Source organism: Hippopotamus amphibius, chromosome 4 (assembly GCF_030028045.1).
Source record: "Hippopotamus amphibius kiboko isolate mHipAmp2 chromosome 4, mHipAmp2.hap2, whole genome shotgun sequence".
Taxonomy (NCBI): Eukaryota; Metazoa; Chordata; class Mammalia; order Artiodactyla; family Hippopotamidae; genus Hippopotamus; species Hippopotamus amphibius.
The window spans coordinates 174,658,487-174,671,425 of record NC_080189.1 but is presented as its reverse complement, the minus strand read 5'-3'; the positions used below and the strand labels follow the sequence as shown (position 1 = coordinate 174,671,425).

At 38.9% G+C, this 12,939-nt stretch overlaps 1 protein-coding gene across 1 annotated transcript in view; it reads left to right on the top strand.

The window, feature by feature from the left end:
• Window positions 1–12,939, top strand: part of RPS6KA5 (ribosomal protein S6 kinase A5) — a 168,943-nt gene that overhangs the window by 63,649 nt on the left and 92,355 nt on the right. The window lies entirely within an intron of this gene.

Sequence of the window (12,939 nt, the reverse complement as noted above, 5' to 3'; positions counted from 1 at the left end):
CCTGTCTCACAATGTTGTTGTAATATCAATGAGATATTCCATATGAATTGCCAGTTGCTAGAGAACCATCAGTTGTGATTATTTATTCAACAGGGGATTCTACTGTAAAGCTGCACCCTAAGTTAGAAAAACAAAATTATTTAGGAGTTACTCATAAGGATAGTTTATTAGTTCTTTCATGTAGTCAGTTTGTTAGCATATCTGGGAGTAATTTCAACTAAAGTTGTATTTCTAATAATAAAAATCTAACAAAAAAATTTCATTAATGATGTTGACAGGTGAAATTTTATTGGCATTTCTGAAAAGTTGATTTGTATATTACCTTAAAAATTACATGTCAAATGAAGATTGTGTTTCTTTCTTTGTTTTCCTCTTTTAACTATTCAAACATTTTAGGTTCTGAACAACCTTTTGTATGTTAGGTTAACTGTCTTATGCTAAAATATGCAGAACATGAGTAATGAAACATTTAGATTGCCTGACACATAGTAAATGCTATATAAACTTTACCTATTTATATATCTTAAAGGGAAAGAAGCCCCAGCTTCTAAAAGAGCTAGTATAGTGCATTACCAGTGTCTCAGATTGGCTTGATACATAAGTGATAGGCATTTCTTGACAAATATTCTGTTGTAAAGCCTAAAATATGTCCAGCAACAAATGGGGACATGCAACCACCAAAAGATATTCCAGGTTTCAGGCTGTTCCTTCCTAATCTGTTCTCCATACTACGGCCAGAGTGATCTTTTTTAAGTGTAAGTTTGGTCACGTCTCTTCTCTATTTAAAACCTTTCACTTCATTCCCATTGCTCTTGGGATTCATTCATTCACCTATGTTTATTAAGAGGCATGTACTGTTTTGGGTGCTGGGGAAAGAGTAGTGAACATTTTTTAAAAAGAGGTATTACATACAAACTTGCAAATTGAATAATATGGGCTTTATTTAATGCTTATTTCTGGGCTTATGACATCTTCAAATGAGTGCTGGCAAAGCATAGGAATGCAAAATGCCTTGCCTCCAATAATGTCTAGTGAGCAGCAACCATTTGTGCCTTCCTCAGTCCCTGGTGCCCTCGTAAGAAGGTTACTTATTCTTTAGCCTGTGAATTTTTTTTTTTTTTTCTAGCTGGGGGTGGGGGAGGTGGTCATGTAATCAACAGGAGATCTCGCAAGCTGATCTGTGGAAATAACATCAAGTAGGAGAGACTGTTTTCGGGTTGTTTACCCAGCCTTAAGTACCGTCCTTGAAGTGTTAACTCTGATAGTTCTTTGCTCATTGGCTCCAGACTCTATGAAAATCATCCCCAACGGGACAGCCTTTTAAAATATATACGTATATATATTTTTGACTGCGGACTTTTCAGAAGTGCATCTTATTTGTTAAATAAGACATGTTTCTTTTTCTCCTGGGTAATTTGCCACTAGATGGTGCTAGGAATTGCAGTAGGCATCTTATTAAAGACACAGCTACTTTTTGGCTGTATGATTGAAGGGAAAAAAACTGGTTGAGTCATGTAAAGACTGTTTTTTAAAAAGTATGATGACTTAGTCATCGTTTGTCATTTAATTCGCTTAGGTTTTTGGAAAGTATCCCTATTAAAATAGTACTTTTAAAAACCTGTATTCATGAAATCATCAAAATCATCATTCAGAAAAGTTTATCGTTTTGTATCTGTGTGTACCTGCTATACCTTATACTTCAATGTAAGCCTACAGTGTTTAAGGAAATCTTAAAGGTTAAATGTTTGTGATGTTTTATTCCATAATCAAAAGATGATTCCATTTGAAGATGTTGGTTGCCATTGTCTCCCTAGTGTAAGTACAGTTTGACTTATTCCTGATACTGTCATAGGTCACGTTTGGCAGAAGCAGAGCCTGGGGCAAGGATTTGGGCACACTTGATTTATTGCAGGAATGCTGTCAGGCAAGAGTGAGGGGAGTAGCAAGGGCAGAGGAAGAGCCTAAGCAGCATGTGGTCTTAAGCCGGGATCTAGGTTAAGCCTGAACGCAGGGAAGTTTTAGAGCAAGAGTGAGGAGGCAAGCCTTTAGCACCCAAACAGCTTGTTTGTTGAGATATAAACAGAAAATGATTTGTGAATGCTTCTTTGCCCATATTTCCTTGTTTTCCTGTATTTTCCTGTTAGTAAGGTCCTCTGGTAATCACATTCCATGGGTAGTCAATTCAAGTCTAGACCTTACAGTGGGACATGGTTTCCTTTGTGGCTTTTTCTTCTTCTTTTTTTAATCTAATGTTTATTTATTTATTTATTTGTTTACTTATTTATTGGCTGCATTGGGTCTTCATCGCTGCACACAGCCTTTCTCTAGTTGCAGTGAGTTGGGGCTACTCTTTGTTGTGGTGCGTGGACTTCTCAGTGCGGTGGCTTCTCTTGTTTGCAGAGCATGGGCTCTAGGCATGCGGGCTCCAGTAGTTGTGGCTCCTGGGTTCTAGAGTGCAAACTCAGTAATTGTGGTGCATGGGCTTAGTTCCTCTGCAGCATGTGGGATTTTCCTGGACCAGGGATCGAACCCGTGTCCCTTGCATTGGCAGAAGGATTCTTAACCATTGCCCCACCAGGGAAGTCCCTCTTCTTTCTTGAAGTCCCTCTTCTTTCTTGATTGACCAGAATCTTTGGTTTTCAAGTTGTTTGGGACCAGGGATAAGAAGTGCCACGTGGATTACACATGTCATCCATATGGAGGTAGTCAGGAGCTGGCCAGAGCCACATACATAGTGCAGTAATTAGCCGGATTATTGCATGTAGTGTCTTAGTGCTTTTTCCAAAATTAAAAAGTGCTGATCTAGAAGATAGTATACAATTAGTCTTTAATTATTCATGCCAATACAGTATGCATAAATGGGATCCATAGATAGTCATTCCTGTAACTTTTTTATTTTCGACCTTCTCACATATTGTCTTTTTTTTAAGAAGCTAACACCAGCCATGAGAAAATGCACTGGTTTGGTGGTCCTAATTTCAGCTATACAACTGTTTTTGACCATTTACATTAACTAAGTAAATGAGTCAAGTGGCCCCTGGTTAGTTTATAAATCTTAAATTGGATTACATCTAGAATGCTGGCACTTTTATTGTCTCTTCCAGATCCTTGGTGTTTTATATCTTCTAGAGAGGATATAAATGTTTATACATAAAACAAATGGCCTACCTCAGGCTCTTTCATAAAAATTACTGCCTGTGCTTTTATGTGCTTGTACTGTGTCTCTTGTTTGCCTTTAGCATCTGTTTATGTAATCAAGCATGTTTGGGGTTCATGGCTTTTCCTTGTACATTAGCAGAATAATCTATTTCAATCCGTCTGGCTTTCTTAATCTTAGACATTTTGTTTTTATGATTTTACAAATCCCAGCAACAGGGTCTAACCTTAAAAATGGTTGTATTAAATAGCTCAAATTCTCTGTTTTTACTTTAAAACTGTTGAAATACTTAGTTTTATAGTTATGTGGTTTTTTTTGCTATTTGGAATTTAGTGTGCAGTTAAGGTATCTGTTCTATAAAGGAATTTAGGAATCAGTGCTTCTGCTTGATAAATGTGTAAAATCAAGTGCATTTTATTTTAAATGTATTTTAAAATTTGCAGATTTTCAAAAAGAGATTTAAGGGCATTTTGAAAGATAGAAAAAAAGTAGGAAACCAACCAACCAAACAAACAGATGAAAACAGAGCAAAAGCCAGATAATAGGAAAGTGAAATAGATGTTATAGACGTCTGGGCTGAGATAGTTATTGTAATTGAGTCTTAAGTTTAACCCTGAGGTCACAAAGAGGTAGGTACAAAGGGAAAATTCTTTGGCCTACATGATTTGTATTTTTTTTAAATGAAAGGCATAGAAATTCATCTAGAGCAGTAGCTTTCAAGCTTTTTTGATTGCTACCCATAGGACAAAATAGGTACATTTTCGTCTTACAATTCAGTGTGTGTATTTGTGTATTATAGACCTACAGACACACACACACACACACTTTTTTCCACTAACGTTTATATAGTGTTTGTTATCTGCCAGGCCCTCCTCTGGATTCGCATGTTAATTTATTTAATCCCCAAACCATATGATGTAAGAACTATTACTATCCCTGATGAGGAAGTTGAGACACAGTGGTGTTAACCGTTTTACCCAGGGTTACACGGTTACTAAATAGCATATCTAGGATTCAAAGCCAGGCAGTCAGGCACCAGAGCCTGTTCGTTGCCGTTGTTCTGAACTGCCCTCTTTTTCTCTCTCTCATGGGCTTAGACTTGTTTACAGTCACATATACCTACACATGTGCACGTGTACGAAGGGGAGACAGAAGTTTCATGAAGCACTTTTTGTATATTCAGTTCTTTTTTAGTGTTTTAATTTCAAACTGCTGGTTGGACCCACTGAATTGATATCATCATCCACTAATGGGTCACAGTCCACAGTTTGAAAAAAACTGGTCTAGAGAGACTTTTAACAAGTGCTGAAGTTACCAAATGGCTCCTTTATGGTGGTCAGTAAATAATATCATGAGACTAGTGTCTTTGACAAAAGATATGAAGATATTATTGAAAAAAAATTTTTATTTTATATAGTGTCTTTAAAAAGTGGTACACAGAAGATTAAACCTCAATTTACTAAAGTGTGTTTCTAGGTAGAACTTATCTACTACTTTGGTCCAAGTGAGGTGCTTTCTGTCGATCTGTCTTAACATAGGGTAGATTTTAGAGAATTACTGGGATGGACAGTAATGTTTCTTTTCAGGTCTGAGGTCTAATTAATGAGATATTTCAGATGAGTCTTTAGAAGTACCAAATTATGGTCAATCAGTTTCACTGTTGAACCCCCTGAGTGTTCGCTTTTTGTGTACTGTTTGTGCTGCGGGAACACTGAAATGAAGCTACTCTTCTGAGAACCCTTTCAGGGACAGTGGTCTTCTTGGGGCTTGATGTTTGCTAGCCTAGCATTACTTACCATGTACGTGTGGCTGGCCTGTTGACAAGGATATGCATTTCCAAGGGCAGGACAAATGAAATGTAGAGTTCCAAGAGGGTATTTCTGATTTGGTTCCATTTCTGATACCGCTGACTTGGGGTGAATGAAGTTCTACAGGGGAAGATGGAGGGGAAGGCAGGTGGACTGATTGTCAGTGACCAGGACATGTCACATGTGGAAAGGTAGAAATCTTTCCTCAAGTTAAATTATATATGACAAAAGGATGTGGCCAGGCATTGTAATCAGTTCTTATGAGTTGTGGCAGGTTACAAAGCAGTGGCCAGATATAAATGTCGCCATGTTAAGACATTTTCCTTTTCTACAGTGGTGGCATCTAAGTTTCCTGAGCTCATTTTAGCCACGGAATGTTGTTGGGAATCGTATTTAATAGCCAGAGTAAAGGTGAAGCCTTCATGAAAGTGAAAGGGAAAGAGTTGGCGAGCTGTAGCTCTGTACTGTGGATCTGCATCATTGGCTTCTTTTCCTAAAGACCCACCTTCAGCTTTAGATCAGAATTGTCAGCTGAGAAGAGGGTATTTGGCTGTATGCTACAGAGCTGTTTCTTTGTTTGCTATCTTGTTTATTTTTTTATGCATTCAACGTTGAGTTTCTGCCATGTGCCAGCTCTAGAATTTACTAATAATACAAAGTGAGTAAAACTGGACACAGTCCATGGTTTTGTGGAGTTTATAGTCCAGTGGAAGTTACACAATGAGGCAGTTACACAAATAAATGAAAACTCATGTTTCTGACTATTTCTGTGACAGGCTGTTGTGTGAGTATAAAATTAGAGGAACTGTGCTAGTCTGGGAAGTCAGGAAAGGCTGTATGTCTGAAGGAGTGAGTAAATGAGATGGTGAGAAGGTGGAGAAAGGTAGGTAGAAGCCAGACAGTTTAGGTTATTATAAGGGTTCTCTTTATCTTTGGTGTAACGGGAAATCAAATGTTTTGAGCCAGAGGGGTTATATTTTGATCAACAATTTAGATGACAACACAAAAGTTATGTTTACCGGATTGAGGATGAAAGCAAGCTGGGAGGCAGAGCTAGTATGGTTGATGGTCAAGTCACCCTTTAACAAGATTCTGACTTACCAAGTAAGTCAGACAGAGAACGAGAAACATCTCATGGTATCACTTATATGCAGAATCTAAAAAGAAATGATACACATGAACTTATTTACGAAACAGAAACAGACTCATAGACTTAGAGAACGAATTTATGCTTATGGGGTGCTGGGGAAGGGGGAGGAAGGGATAGTTAGAGGGTTTGGGATTGAGATGTACACACTGCTACATTTAAAATGGATAACCAACAAGGTCCTACTGTACAGCCCAGGGAACTCTGCTCAGTATTATGTAACAACCTAAATGGGAAAAGAATTTGAAAAAGGATACATGTATATGTATAACTGAATCACTTTGCTGTATACCTGAAACTATCACAACATCGTTAATCAACTATACTCCAATATAAACTGAAAAGTTAAAAAAAAAAGAGTCCAGTATTCTGGAAGGGTGAGAGAGGAATGAATTTCAGCAGCATTGAATATGATTCTTTAGTTAGTGGAATCTCGCTCATATGACATGATTGCTACTTGTGGTTAATCAGAAAAAGTTGGTTAAAGTGGAAAAATCATTTTAAAAGGATATATAAATATGTACTTTGAACATATGATTTTTCACTTACTATATATATATATATATGTACGTATATATATTCACTTTGTGTATAGCCACAAGACTCCTTGAGAGTAAGTTCTTAAACAATGGTTTGTTTTGCATAAACTGCACTTGTAATACATCGTCTAAAATTGTTTCCAGTTCTTTAAAGTGGAGTGAGAACCAGACACATTTGAAGTGATCTGGGTACAGAATCCTTTTAGATTTTCACAATTCTTTCCCCTAGCCCTTTATAGTTGTTTCACCCACACCTAATTTTTCAGCAGTTCTTTTTTCCTTAAGTGTCTTGCTTTTATGTAGTTCTTTCAGAGCTTTTAACCTCATTTTTCTCTTTTCTTTCACATTTACATTTCAGTGGCTTATGTAATATATAGCTAAATTATATAAGAATAACACATACAATAGGCACACACAAGTAAGGCAGTGAGTATCAGTGAGTGGTGTGAAGCAGACAGCTGAACGGCGTGGGGGCGGCAGTGCATGCGTGAACTGGTTATAGGCCTCACTGTGCAGTGCAGTGCTTTACAGCCAGAAAGGGAGTACCAGTTAGTGTTGGGAGTTGTGTAAGTGGAAGGCACCAAGAGAGTTTTGGCCATATTTTTTTTAAAGTAGTCGTTCGAGTACAGTAGTTTATGCTGCAAGGTTGGAATGAACCCAAAGTGTAGCATGGCTGGTAGGCAGAGTCTGCAGTGTACAGAGTTTTAAGCAGCATTCATAAAAGTTTGAGGGACAGAAAACAGTGATCTCACGGTGGCGGAGCATTCAGATCCCAGTGGGAGCAGCGTGTCTTGGGTGAGCGTGTCCTGGGTGAGCGCTCTACTGAAAGAATTAGTCCCGAGGCCGTCTAGTTCTTAACGCTTTTCTCCGGAATAATGCAGGTAACCATAGACAGATTTTCCTTGCATTTAATTATATGGCATTGTAAATTGATCACTTTTACAGACAGACTGTAAAACTATTTTTTTAACAAATTGATCTCATTTTAATGCCAAGATAAAGGCTACTTCTTAAATTTTTTTTTAATGAATTCAGACATTACAGATAAAGTGAAAAGATCAGTTTAATTATGCTCAAAATAAATTTCAGCAAGAAGGCTGCTTTTGTTTAGCTTGAAAAAGTAGTTGATATTGTGCTTTGGATGTGACAGCATGAATGTCATCTCATTTTAAAACCATCAGTCCATTTTAATTTTTCTTTATTATTGACAACATGTGCTAAAAACCTGATTCATAATGATCATTGTGGCCAATGGAATAAGAGTCACACTGTGGAAAAGCAAACTGAGACCTAGTCCAAGGAGCTAGACATTTCCCCTTGACACTGCATTTAGTTCATTTTAAAGGATTTCCTTTATCATCAAGCCATTGAGACCATTGTCAACAAGGATTGGTCACATTGTGCTGTCTATGCCAGGTAGACTAGGATTCTACATCCACATTTCTGTTTGAACAGATATGACCTTCATAAGATATCTGTAGTGTGTCTCCCAACCTATGGAATTCTTCCTCCAGCTTTGGAGAAGCTTACATGGCTGTCTTGATCCAATCCTGTCTTTGGAAATGGCTGCTATAACCTGTGGCTGTAAGAGCACACAGGTTAATGGAATATTACTCAGCTATAAAAAGGGATGAGATGGAGCTATATGTAATCAGGTGGATAGAACTACAGTCTGTCATACAGAGTGAAGTAAGTCAGAAAGAGAAGGACAAATATTGTATGCTAACTCACATATACGGAATCTAAAAATGGTACTGTTGGACTCAGTGACCTGAACAAGGATGCAGATACAGAGAATGGACTGGAGAACTCGAGGTATGGGAGGGGGTGGGGGGTGAAGGGGAAACTGAGACGAAGCGAGAGAGTAACACAGACATATATATACTACCAACTGTAAAATAGTCAGTGGGAAGTTGTTGTATAACAAAGGGAGTCCAACTCGAGGATGGAAGATGCCTTTGAGGACTGGGGCGGGGAGGGTGGGGGGGGCTTGGGGGGGGGAGTCAAGGAAGGGAGGGAAGATGGGGATATGTGTATAAAAACGGATGATTGAACCTGGTGTACCCCCCCAAAAAATAAATAAATAAATAAAAAATAAATAAATAAAATATGACACAAGGGAACTTATCTATAAAACAGAAACAGACTCACAGACATAAAGAACAGACTTGTGGTTGCCGGGAGAGAGGGGGAGTGGGGGAGAGATGAAGTGGGAGTTTGTGTTTATCAGACACAAGGTATATATAGAATAGATAGCAACAAGGTCCTACTGTAGAGCACAAGGAACTATATTCAATATCCTGTGATAAACCATAATGGAAAGGAATATAACAAAGAATGTATATAAGGTATATATATATGTATAAATGAATCACTTTGCTGTATGGTAGAAATTAACATATTATAAATCAACTATACTTCAATAAAATAAATTTAAAAGCAAACAAAAAAAAAAAAAAAAAAAGAGCACACAGGTTTTCGGCAACATCCAAAACAGAGTCTGTCGGGTCTTGAATAGATTGACTTCATTCATATGGTCGTATGTATCTGTCTACCTACGTCAGGAATGAATCCTTGTCATGTATTTTTAGAGTTTACTTTCCCTCAGTCTAGTAAGTAGAGCTTCTACCTCAAGTCCCATCAAGTGATGCTGGACTTGTCCTCTAGAAAACCAGTGAGCTCCATGCCCTCTTCTCACATTTCTTGAGAGAGTATCTTGGAAAGGCCCCACCTCTGGAGAAATTGATAAGACCAGAGCAGTACACAAGGCTTCTGTGACAATTGCTGGGAGTGTGTCTGAAGCCATTGCATGTTGATGCTGAAAAGAGTTATGCTAAAGCCTGAAGTTATTAGTCTTTTTACTTAAGCAGTAAAACCCAGCTGTGCTGCTAAATCTCCATTTTCGGAGCTCCATCTGAGCGGGAAGTACTGTTGTTTACCTTTTTTTGGCCAAAAGAGTTTTCACCATTGGTAGCTTTTGCAGTTTCCAAAAGATGCTTTCAAAATAGGAATTCTTTAACAACATCAGTACACAGTGAACGGAAGCCAGGAACTGGCTTCACTACAAGGCAGTCATTCATCTCATTGCAAACTAAAAGGAAATAATATTGCCACCAAGTTCAGTTGCAGTGGCCCCTCTTAAAATATTGGAAAACATGTAGGCGGTTCTGGACTGGATGGTACTCTTCAGCAGAAGGACTCCTTCACTTTCTCTCTCTGTACTAATCTGCAAACCAGCTCAGTCAGAGGAGGTGGCTTCTTCAAGGTCTCTCCAGCAGTGAATGCGTTTTCTTCCGCTTTTGCAATGTGACAAACAGCCTTATGGGTGCTTCAAAAAACAAGGCTGTTTGGAGGCAACTCTGTTTTCATCAAGCAGCCTAATCGTAAGTAAGATCATGTTTATCTGAAATATTTGTTGTTTGGGACATTGTAAGGCACTCCTTGATTTTATTGTCATAAGCATCTATTGGCATGTACCGTGTGTTAGAAGTACCATAGCTTTAGTTAATCGTGGAAATTATAAAAGTAAAATCAAAAGATCTGTGAGCCTCATCATGCTTTTTTCCCTCACATTTTCCTGGTAGATAAAAATAATGGTGATGGTGGGTTATGTAGTCTTTAGCTCATATTATTGGAAAACTTCTGGATATCATCACATGACAAGGAGGATGGCTGTTTGTTATTTGACCATACAGTGTATAATGTGGCATTAAGGATGATTTTATGTAATTTGCCCACATATATTAACATCCTATCCTACCTCACATTTATTTGAAGTGACATATGACATTTTTCAAACTAATAGGAAAGAAATCAAAGAAAAAATATTTACAAACTCACAGAACACATGTAGGGCACCTCCTACTGGTACAAAGTCTTAAAGTCATTTACTTTTAGATTTGTTTAGGGAATAAGAACATTTTGATTAGGTGAGATGGTGTGATAGTACTTTTAAATATTTTAAAAATTATCTTAGAGAAGAAGAGTAATATTCTTTTTTGTAAGTCCAGAAGGTTATAGAAGGACTAACAGATGAATATTGTAGGAAGGCCTGTTTCCACTCAAGGTAAGGCCCATTTTCAAATATTTACATCCCCCTGTCAATAAAACGGGCTACTTTACAGAACTTCCTCCACTTGGAAGTAGTAGTACTGTGTCCATTCCACCATTAGAACATCTCACCTGTATTGTGACTTCTGTTTAATGTCTGGTTCCTTATTTCTTTGCCTATGAGGTCACTCACTTAAGGGAGGCAGCTGGAGCACTGCTCAGAGTGTGGGCTCACGAGTCGGGCCAGGTGGTGGAGTGTGACCTTGGGCAAGGGACCCAACTCCTCTATGCTCCAGATTCTTCATCTGTAAAGTGGAAGTCATCCTCCTCACCTCCTCGTGGGGATGTTATAAGAATTGAATGAATTAATTTATCTCTGAAGTGCCTGACAGGTACTCAGCTGTTAGATCTTCATACCCTGTGGTCCATCTGCTACATACGTGAGCACCTGAACTGAAAGACACACTTGAGCACTGGGAAGAAGTTCACAGCCATCTTTCCGTGATGTTGTACGAAGATGTTCTTTGCTGGAGAAGATAGATGGATAACATAATTTCAAAAGACCTTAGTACTCTGGAGGCAGGAATCTCAGAACAGGAATTTAGGGCAGGTGCCATGTGTATGTAGGGAACACAGAAGCGCCATACTTGTAGAGGACTTGACTTTCTTCCAGGTTTATATAGTGCCTTACTCCATGGAAGGTATAGTACTCTTCATTAGAATATTGTCTAGGTTCATTTCACTGCTTCTGAATAGATTAGCTTTTTTCATTTTTATACTTTAGGTTAATTTGTAACTTTCTAAAAGTTGTCATTTTCTTTTTTGGTTCAGTTCTGCCTTACTAAACTCTCAATCTATAATTGTTTTATTTACAACGAGATAAGACACAAACCTTTTGTGAACTTTTGCTGTATTCTAGAGTGTGTTCAGTACATTTATAGTGTTGATTTTATTAAAACCCAGAACACTGATTTCTAGTATTCATGAAGAATTTTTTTTTTAATTTATTTATCGTTAAGCGTGTGGCCCCTGGAGTCACATTGCTTGCATTTGAATCAGTTCTGCTACTTTTTTACCCAAGTCTTCTGGCCACTTCCTTAAGTATTCTGAGCCTACCTCCTCATCTGCAGAATGGAATTACTGAAAGTACCAACTTCGCCTGCTGTTCTGAGGAGCAAGTGAATCACTGTGCGGCATATGGTTAGCACGGAGCCTGCATCGCCCAGTCCTTAATGAGTGCTCTTTCTCTCCCTCCTCGGGAGTATCACCACCGTTCTCTGTCCGTTGTACATCCTGGGTCAGCACTCATTTACTTCCTAAAGTACTGAACTGAATAACAGCCAGGATGCAAGAGCCCTTCCCTTAAAGCTCTCTTATTCGAGTGGGTGGATTAGAATAGGGTTATATGCTAAATACCGTCGAGGTGTGGGCAGAGTCTACGGAAGCACCAGTATGGGTCAGTATGAACTCAAACCAACTGCAGAATGGTCTGAGGAATGCACTTAAACTTCAAAAGTGGAACCTATTTGCAGGGCAGGGGTGGAGACACAGATGTAGAGGACGGACATGTGGATGCCGGTGGGGGAGGAGGGATGGGATGGATTGGGAGATTGGATTGACGTAGGTACACTGCTGTGTATGAAGTAGATGGCTGGTGAGGGCCTGAGGACCTACGGTATAGCACAGGGGGAAAAATAAGAAGGTGCAGTCTGTTTGCAGGACATAGATTAAGTTAACCTTAAAAATGCATTCCAGTATACATTAGGTGCAGGCAAATGCTGTTTGATTCACCTTATACGAGGTACCTAGAATAGTCACATTCATAGAGTCAGAAAGTACCTTGGTAGATACCAGAGGCCGGGTGGCGGGGGCGGGGGGAATGGGGAGTTAGTGTTACAGGGGACAGAGTTTCAGTTTAGGAACGTGAAAAATTCGGGAAACGGCTGATGGTGAGAGCTGCACAACAGTGTGCATATACTCAGTGCCCCTGAATTGTACAGTTAAATATGGTTAAAATAGTATGTTTTACATTATGTGACTCTTACCACAATAAAAAAACTTGAAAGTGGGACTGGGCTCAGCCATCCCAGGAGGTGTTTGCACTTTGAAAAGGGCAGAGCCTTTATACCTCGTAGGGATGAGTTGCAGACCTACCCCTTCCCTCCCAGTGTTTTTGCCTGCCTTCCTGCCCCTCCTTCCTCCCCGCTATTCCTGCCCTCTCTCCCCTTCTCTAGGGAA